Genomic DNA, 10,086 nt, shown 5'->3' on the forward strand with positions numbered 1-10,086 from the left:
AAGTCCTAGCCTCAGCAATCAGACAACAAAAAGAAATAAAAGGCATCTGAATCAGCAAAGAAAAAGTCAAACTCTCACTCTTTGCAGATGATATGATATTTTATGTGGAAAACCCAAAGGACTCCACTCCAAAACTGCTAGAACTCATACAGGAATTCAGTAAAGTGTCAGGATATAAAATCAATGCACAGAAATCTGTTGCATTTCTCTACACCAACAGCAAGACAGAAGAAAGAGAAATTAAGGAGTTGATCCCATTTACAATTGCACTCAAAACTATAAAATACTAGGAATAAATCTAACAAAAGAGGCAAAGTATCTGTACTCAGAGAACTATAGAGTACTCATGAAAGAAATTGAGGAAGATGCAAAGAAATGGAAAAATGTTCCATGCTCATGGATCAGAGAAATAAGTGTTGTGACAATGTCTATGTTACCCAGAACAATATACACATTTAATGTAATCCCTATCAAACAAAATGGAATACTATGCAGCCATCAAAAACCTGAAATTTTGCCATTTGCAAGATGGATGGAACTAAAGGGTATTACGCTAAGCGAAATAAGTCAATCAGAGAAAAGACACTTATCATATGACCTCACTGATATGAGGAATCTTAGAAGCGGGTCAAGGGGTCGTGGAGGAAGGGAGGGAAAAATGAAACAAGATAGGACCAGGAAGGGAGACAAACCATAAAAGACTCTTAATCTCACAAAACAAACTGAGGGTTGCTGGGGGTTGAGGGGGTGTGTGGAGAGGGTAGTCGAGTTATGGACATTGGGGAGGGTATGTGCTGTGGTGAGTGCTGTGAAATATGTAAGCCTGACGATTCACAGACGTATACCCCTGGGGCTAATAATCCATTATATGTTCATAATAAATAATAATAACTAAAATGAAGCACTTAAGCACAATGCTTGACAAATAGTAAAATTCTCAATAAATAGGAAAAAAAAAATTGCACGTTCATTGTGTTAGACCCGGCCTTCAAGGGACCTACATTCTAAGCAGCATGACAGCTTTTTGAATAAAGCATAGGCCTATCATAAAAAAATTCAAAAAAATCTTTTAAAAGCAACAAAAAATTAACTGTTTCTTTAGAGGCAGGGGTGTTTTGTTCTATTAGACTTCAAATTTTCCTACCAAATTCTCAAAAAAAAAAAAAAACCAAACAAACAAAAGAATTTTAAAAACTTCATAAAATCCTTCAAATAAAAATTCAACAAAGCAAAAAAAAAAAAGTTTATTGAACAAACAAATGAGTAAATAAATATGTGTCTCAGCCTCTCCATCAGGGAGCTATATTTGAAAGAAAAAACATGTTCTGTCTGGAAAGACAGATTATAAATGCGAGCAGCATAAACTCCAGTACTTACTAGCTATGTGATCTTAAGCAAGTTAAATTAACTCTGATTTGGAAGTGGAGGGATTGCTTATCATTTTATTCCCAAGAATGGACAAATTACATGTGTGAAAAATTCTAAAATGCCTGATACATAGTGGCAATTCAAAGATTTATTTCATTTTCACTCCTTCCTTATTTTTTTCATTTCCACCATCAGCCAACTGTTTGTAGTCTCCAAGTCTAAGTCCTCAGACTTTTACCATTGATAAATAAAATCCAGCCCGTGCAAAACCCTTTGCAGTTTGCAAAGAATATCACGTTATGTTTTCTGAACATCACAGTAACTCTGACAGATAAGAGGACACAAAAAGCTGATTTCATCTCAAGTGACAGGATACAAAACCTGTTCTGTTCTTGTTTATAAAGTGAGTAAATAGTAGTGCCAAGATTCAAATCTGGATCTGCTGGCATTCATCCTGGGCTCTTCTCAATACTTCAAATGGCTTTCGAAGAAAGTGAGACGAATCGTACATCTTTCATATGAACTAATATGTATGTTCCAAGTGTGGAGTTATGTGAAATCATAATAATCATAAAATCATGTCTTCTTCAGGTTTAACCTATACTACCCTTCCTTAGAGAAATAACTTCATTTGGTTCAGATAACCGATTATGGAAGTTTTTTACAAGGCATCGCTCTAAATGTTAACACTTGATAATGGCAGGACCACAGCTTGTACTAATAGCCCTAAATAAGATGCAGAGTTCATTGACTCCAGGTAAAGCCTCCAGCTTTTGTTGTGTGGAGTAATCAGATCAGATATATACAATTAATCAGGACTGCTATTTTTTTTTTTTTTTTAGAGGTGGGAGAGCAGTAGAGGGAGAGAGAGAGCCTGATGCGGGGCTTGATTTCATGACCCTGAGATCATGACCTGAGTCAAAATCAAGGATTGGACTGAACCACCCGGGAACCCTATGATCAGGACTGCTTTTATTAAAATTCTAGTTTTTATATGCTGTTCAAAAGAATTTTACTTTTCCTTCTGACCTTTGAGATTACAAGGAAAAAATAGGGGGAAAATGACTATAAGCTAAAGTTTATTTTCACCTGAAAGGTTATTTTTATGTTTTTGTCATTTTTATGCACTTTGTCAAAGTGCAAAATATTTTTGTGCAATTATTAAATTATTCACCACTGTGCTTCTTTCTGGGGTGCCATTGTACCACCAAATCCATGTCTCTGTGCAGAAAGAAAAATAAGTGAATTCTGAGTCACTTCAGGAAACCAAGCATTTTCAATAACAGCATACTACCATTATTTGCCATCTATTAAACATCAAGAGATGCTTCAGAGTCTTTCATTTACTGAGACTTTCAAAGAACACCGTGTTACGCTAATCCCAGTTTAAAGAAAATTCAGGATCTAAATATGGCTGAAGAGGACAGAAACTGGGAGAGAATGACAAGGCTTGAGGACAGAGCGGCAGTGTTGGCCGCCATCTTCTTGGCTCTGGTGTCCAGTGTGTGGACCCTCCACCCTCATGGAGTGCTTTTCTTTCAACTTTATTCCTCATAAAAGAAAGTCCCCTCTCAGGATGAGACACTGAGGTGTGGAGTCCTAGGAATCTGACTGGAGGGGTACCAGTCGCCTGAGGGACTGGCTCAGGGGGAAAGTCAGTTCCCCCGAGATGAGGTCAGCTCTCCCACGTTCTTCCTACCCCGTCCCAGCCCGAGTCCCAGAAGGAATTCACATGGACAAGGCCCTACGACCTACGCAGACCAAATCAGGTTTTCCTCTCCCCTTCAGAATCCCAGGGCATCCTCATGGTCCTTCTCTTGTCGGTTCAAAACAATTATTATGGGCCGCAAGTGTTCAGGCAAACGTCCGTGAGCGTAAAAGCTGAGGTGACTTGTCATTAATTTTTGCCACCGGTTCCTGGTGTGAGTAGAATTATGGCAATTTTGTGTATCAGAGAAGTTATTTTTCCACATAAATGGAGTCAGACCACCCTCCCTCGTCTCTCTGTGGGCCACAGGACGCTGGAGCCGCTGTCCTGAGACTTTGCCGGCAATGGCTGCTCAGTGCTGAGAGCTTACCTTTGTGGTGAACACGGGCTGCCAAGTCATCTGCCCAAGCCGATGAGCAGGAAAATGGAAGCTGATGGAGGGAGTTCGCAGTCGTATTTCCAGACAAATTACACCAGATCTCCTTCATTAGGGCATGAATCCACAACCACCAGCAGAGATTTATATCAACCTCATTTAGCATCAGACCTGGCTCATGGGAATAATAAAGCTAATAGAAAAGATACTGCTGTGGGTACAGGGCAAGATGCTTGAATTGTAAGCAGGATGAGTTGTCACCCGAGTGCTATGACTAGAGGCTTCTTCTGACCACAAACATCGCTCTAAATAAGCCGGGTGGCATTGTGCCTGAAATTCCTTGATTTGGGGCTTATTTCTCTGGTTTAGACATTGTGTCCACAGACCCCATTCTCTTTTCCAATGCAAGAGCCCCCAGAGGTAGGGGCGCCTGGGTGGCTCAGTGGGTTAAGCCTCTGCCTTCAGCTCAGGTCATGATCTCCCGGTCCTGGGATCGAGCCCCGCATCAGGCTCTCTGCTCAGCAGGGAGCCTGCTTCCCCCTCTCTCTCTCTTTCTCTGCTGCCTCACTGCCTGCTTGTGATCTCTGCCTGTCAAATAAATAAATAAAACCTTAAAAAAAAAAAAGAGCCCCCAGAGGTAGAGAGCATGAAGTCAGTAGGACACCAGTGTGAAAGAATGCAAGAAACCATTCTGTCTGTTGATAGAGGAACTGGAACAAGCCCCAGAACTGGACACCGTGAAGATGAGAGGACCCGAGAGAGACGAGGGAGAGAAACACAAAAGTACAAAAGTTTGGTGGATGTTGACATGACACATCAGAGGATGCCCATTTTTCTAACTCTCAGATTCCAAAAGGTGAGCTTTGCAATAAATAGTAGAGATATTTATACACGAATATTAAGGTATTTGTTTGCTAAAAATATCAAGAAACATGGCTGTGTTTACAAATAATGTATTATATCAATATGGAAATGCTCCTCCCTGTGGCATTTTTGTGGCAGAAGAAATACCTACTCTTCCCGTATAGATGGCAGCAACTTTAAAAATAAACCTTTCCGTTATTTTACCAGCAAAAACAGGCTTATTCAGGAATAAGAGATTATTACAATTTGGGACATGGAAGCTATGATAAAGTCAGGGGCTAGTCTGGAGAAGAGAGGAGAGGAGTGCTATTTTATAGTGAAAGGGGGAGTTGGACGGGGCTGTTAGAAACAGAAGGTCGATTGGAGGAAGCCCGGAGTTGGAGACGTAGTGGCTTTTCATTGGCTGAGCTGTGCAATCCCTCGCGGGCTGTGGGTACTCTTTCTTCCTTCCGCTGCGGCAGTGAGACACAAGCTTCTCCCTGTGGGAATGCCAGGGAGTGCAGGGCAGCCTCTTCCTGCTGGGGTCCGCCGCGGATGGTGCCGTAGGTTCACGAGAGCCCCCACTTCTGGCCTCCAAACTCCACTTTAATGAGGTTTTCTTTACTCCAAGTCACAGAGATGCTGTTACAGCATTCCTTTTGGAATCCTATTTTTGTAGACAAAAAATAATGGCATTATTGCAAATTCTCAAATTTTGCCTTCTGTAAAAAAAAAAGTTCTAATCTTACTTTATAATTCCACTTAAAAGCATTGGAAAAAACGTCTGACAGTCTCCCACAGACCCCTCTGGAATCATCCATTCCCATTTGTTCTTGTTCTTGTGGCATTCGTTGGTAGTGCTTCAGGGCCCGCCGGGTTGTGGCTGCGTGCAGCTTATGTCGCCCATCCCCTCAGACTTCCCCACCTCCGAGATGCGGCTCCTGTCCTTGCCAAGTTCAGAGATGGCTCCAAGTGTGCTTCCCCAGCAGCCTGTCCGAGGGGGACGGGGGCTGAGCCATCCGCACGGTGTCTGTGTCAGCCTCTTCGCTACCAACTTATCAGATGAACGAGATCAAACTGTTGAGCTGCCTCTTTAGTCCTGAACGCGGAGCATCTGGTGTTTGATTGTGTATTGCCGCGAAAGAAACAATAATCCTCAAACATTTTGATCACGAGTACATTTGTGTGTGAAGAAGAATGTCTCCCTGCTGGTAAATGTCTTCTTAGCTTTGATAAAAAGGTGTGGAAGACATCACGCAGCATCTCAAATTGCCAAGGAAAGCAGAGACTCATAGACCACTTTGGAGTTTGGGGAAGCCTGCAAGATCGTTTAACTCCATTCCCGATCTAAGTTACCTCTATAAATGTAGAAGTGAAGGAGTTGGTGCCTGAAGGGAAAGTGAGTGTCCCGGATCACTGCCTTCGTTAGCAAAGGGTGGCGGCAGGGCCCAAATCAAAATTCGGATGCCAGTTCGTGGGAGGACGGGAGTGGCCTTGCCTCCGGCTCCAGCGGAGGCAGAGCCTTGAATGCCCCCACAGACCAATGTGCAGGTGTGAGACAGCGCAGAATGAAGGGCGATCGGGACTGATTTCTGTCTGAGGGCACCGCCATTTGGTCTGACTTCAACATTCCCCTGGACTGGTGAGTTGGCCTTTGAGATGGGCACTCTGCGTTAGCTCACTTTATTCTTTAAATCAGCCTGGCCAGTCTGAAATAATAAGAAACAAAGGGAGATGAGAATTTTGAAAATGATTCAAGTGGGAGAAGCAATGCTAATTAAAAGTCAGGTGGGGTGGGGCGCTTGGGTGGCTCAGTGGGTTGAGCCTCTGCTTTGGCCCAGGTCATGGTCTCAGGGTCCTGGGATCGAGCCCTACATTGGGCTCTCTGCTCGGCAGGGAGCCTGCTTCTTCCCTCTCTCTGCCTGTCTCTCTGCCTACTTGTGATCTCTCTGTCAAATAAATGAATAAAATCTATAAAAAAAAAAAAAAAAGTCAGGTGGGGAAACTTCAGAAGGATGACGTAGTCCCTGAGTTGTTGACTAGTTGTTTTTTGTTTTTTGTTTTTTCCCAAAGACCCAGCCCTAGTTAGCAGGGATAGCATCTCCTAATGCAAACTGAGGGACGCAGCTGCAGGCTTCCTGTTTAAGAATGTCCTCCCAGGAGCCAGCCACAAACTCTCAACCGCTGAGCATTCTCACCTCTGAAAGCACGTGGTTGGACCTTGGCGTGGTTGGACTGGACAATGTGTCCATCCTTGAGTAGCTAACTCTCACCAACAAAAGTTCCAAGGGAATTGAATGGGGGGAAAGTAAGATGTGGTGATATTGAGTGTACACGATGAGGAAAAAGAAAAAAAATATTGTATATTAATCACATAGTAGGTGCCAGCCACCATGCAAAGGGCTCCACAGACAACATTTTTTTAAATCCCACAATAACCCTATGAAGTGGTATTAGTGCTATTTTCTGACTGAGGAAAATGAGACTCGTGGAGGTCAATTAATTGCACAAATTCACAGAGCTAATGAACGCAAGAGTCACAGAGATAGTTAACTGTTCATTAACACTTATGCTTCCCGATGTAAAAAGGTAGAGCTGCTCCGGAAAGCCATATGCCAGTTCCTCAAAAATTTAAAAATAGAATTACTGTATGATGCAGCAATTCTCCCTATGGGTATATATGCAAAAGAATTTGAATGTAAGTAACCCAAGAGATATTTGTGTATCTGTGTTCCTAGTACCATTAATAACAACAGCCAAAAGATGAAAGTAACCCAAGTGTCCATTGTCAGATGAGTAGATGAATAAAATGTGGTGTATCCATACAATGGAATATTCTTCAGCCTTAGAAAGGAATGAAAATCTGACACATGGCACAACACAGATAAACCTTGCAAACGTGCTAAGTAAAATAAGCCAGACACAAAAGGAAATTATCACATTATTCTAGGTTCTGAAGATGGGTGGCAGGGTTGGTTGCTTAATGCCACTGAACTCTACACTGAAAACTGGTTAAAGTGGTTACTTTTATAATATGTATATTTTGTTACAATAAAAAAGTATGTTCCCCCTTACATAGTATAGCATTATTTGGGGAATGGGTCCCCAGCCAGTCACTACCTTCCCTAGCACCCCTTGCATCCCGGTGGGCTGTATGAATAGTTCTCACCAATGGAATATGTGTGGAAGGAATGCATATTGCTTCTGGACCAAGACAGTTAAGCAGATGTGCCTTCTTCACCCTCTCTTTCACAATCTGCTGGCTATACCGCAAGAAAGTTGGGACTCTGAGGAAGGGAGGGGCCATATATTGGGAGGAGCCTGGCTCCCCGAATCACCATATGGTAGAGAATTGCATGGGACTTAGGAGAGTGAGAAATAGAATTTTATTGTAAGTTACTATAATTTTGGAGTTCATTATTACAGTGGCTAGCATTTCCCTAAGCAATACATAGAGGGATTTGGTAATAGAAGGTAGACCCAAAAAGCTGGAGCACTTCTAATGTAGACAAGGCCAAGGAACATGGCCACCAGAGGCCTAGAATTAACATGAGCACCGGCAACCAGTAGACACAAGGATGGTCACGGAGGTTGGATTTTGAACTGGAGTAAGGGGCAATCTAACCCACTTTGATGTGACAGACCTTGTCCAATAAAGATGGGACCATGGTAAAAATTGCTAAGGACTTACATGACCTAGAGGAAATGCTAAAAATTAGCTTCTGAATTACAAGAAAGTATGTGATTGGTGACCTCGACCTAGGAGATAAGTTTCTAAAAATGAATTTTATAATCATCAATGCTACCATAAAAGCAACCAGCAACATTGTTGTGACTGTGATCTTCACTTAGTTCTGTAGAACTTTAGCTTACTTAGAAGATGCCTCCTGATTCAGAATAAGTTCCATGAGTTAGGCCACAGGGAGTTCGGGAACACAAAAGAATTGGTGAGCAGTGCATTTCACACGATCATCAGAAGTTAGAGTTTGTGCTGCAGTTCTCACGGAATATTATAGCTGACCCTGAGGCTAGGAAGCAAGGCCACTGTATTTATTGACCGCAAAGCTTCTGCCAATGGGCGATAGAGTTATTCATTTATCTGTGAGCCAAATATGGAAAGTACCTTTCTTCTGAAAGAGTTTGTGTTTTTAGCTTAAAATACCAAATAGAGCATTTAAGTAAAGCAGAATCCAAGAAAGGAGTGCTTGGATTAAAGCACAGAGCATAAGGCATGGGTGGGCACTACCATGCCTCCAAGAAGGTTCGTTGTTTTTCCCAGGGTCTATCTCCAGTGGTCCCTGGGGAGGAAGCTAACAGAGCAGAAAAGAAGCGAGGGGTCCCATTCAAGGCAGTAAACCAGAGGAGCTTCCAAAGATGGAAATTATGAAATAGGTGATTCTTCCAGGACTGCTTACCCCAGAACATAACATAGGGAATAGTAGGTCAGAGATAAAGGAGACGACAGCCTCCGAGTAAGGGTTCTTTTTTCAGCTTAGAGTAGAGTCATCAGGGACCCAATGTAGAACCAGGTTCTGATCCCGTGTCGCATGCGGAGTTGCACCTGAAGCAAGTCGCAGTCAGCACCTCTGTTAGGTAATGCTCGAGGTGCTGAGTGTTCAGTGAGTACAGGTGTCCAGGGGAGTCACAGCCCAGGCTCGATGACGTCAGCGTTTGCGGTTGGAGAGACTCACTCCGCGGATGTGTGGCCGCATCACAGGGCACCCCACTGGTAAAAACAGCACGAGCCCCGTCCATAATAAAGGCTTATGCTTATATATACACACATGTAATAGCTTTGGAGAATTAACGAGAAGAATCCAACTTTGCAGAAGAAACAGTACGCCTCAGAATGGGTAACCCCAGGCGGAAGACCCTGGTCAGCGATCATGGCTGAGAAGAAAGGCAGCCACGGTTCTACAAGTAGTGTGAAGCGGTCCTTGAACGTGCTTGTATCCACCTTTCTAGGAAACGCCCGGGCATCCTGGGGAGGAGAGAGCCGGAAGAACCCTGCTCCTCGGTGACCAAGCAGCCACCTAGGGACATCCCACCTAAAAACAGTCTCCACAGAACATGAGAAGAAGAGGAACTTCCCTCCCCGTCAGCAGGCAGCAGGCACAAAGGTAAGAGGTTAAGAGGTAGTGCCTCAAGGAATGTTTGAGGCTGTCACTGGATCAGGACACCGCATGGATGCCTAGAGCTAATCCAACCCAGAGTCCGTTCTGGATGGGAGTCACAGGTCACAGGAAAAATGAAGAACCACAGAATGATCTAGGTCAGCAATTCACATACTTTGAGGTCTCAGGGCCCCTTTGCCATCTTAAAATCTTTCAGGCGCCCCAAAGAAAGTTTGGTTATGTTGGTTCCATATTGACATTTACTATGTTAGAAACTAAAGGGTCGTTTTAAAAATATTTATTCACTTAAAATAGTAATTAGATGCATAATATGTTAACATTTTTATGAAAATAGCTATATTTGAGAAAAGTAATGTTATATTACATTTTTGCACATCTCTTTAATAGCTGACATAAAAGATGATATCTACATTCTCAAATCTACTTCTATAGTTAGTTTCTCAGGATTTATTGCTTCAGTTGAAAGATAGGATGAAAACCTGTCTTACATAGTTATATAGTTTGAAAATGGAGTAGTATTTCAATAGTCTTTCCAAAGAACTATAGATAATCTTCTTTGATACTATACCAAAGCCTAAAAGTAGTGGTTTCTTACAGCAGCAAGTTAATTGCAGTGTGGGTTCTGGAAACATATCACATATATACTCCATTCTAAA

The sequence above is a fragment of the Lutra lutra genome, chromosome 10 (genome assembly GCF_902655055.1).
Source record: "Lutra lutra chromosome 10, mLutLut1.2, whole genome shotgun sequence".
Taxonomy (NCBI): Eukaryota; Metazoa; Chordata; class Mammalia; order Carnivora; family Mustelidae; genus Lutra; species Lutra lutra.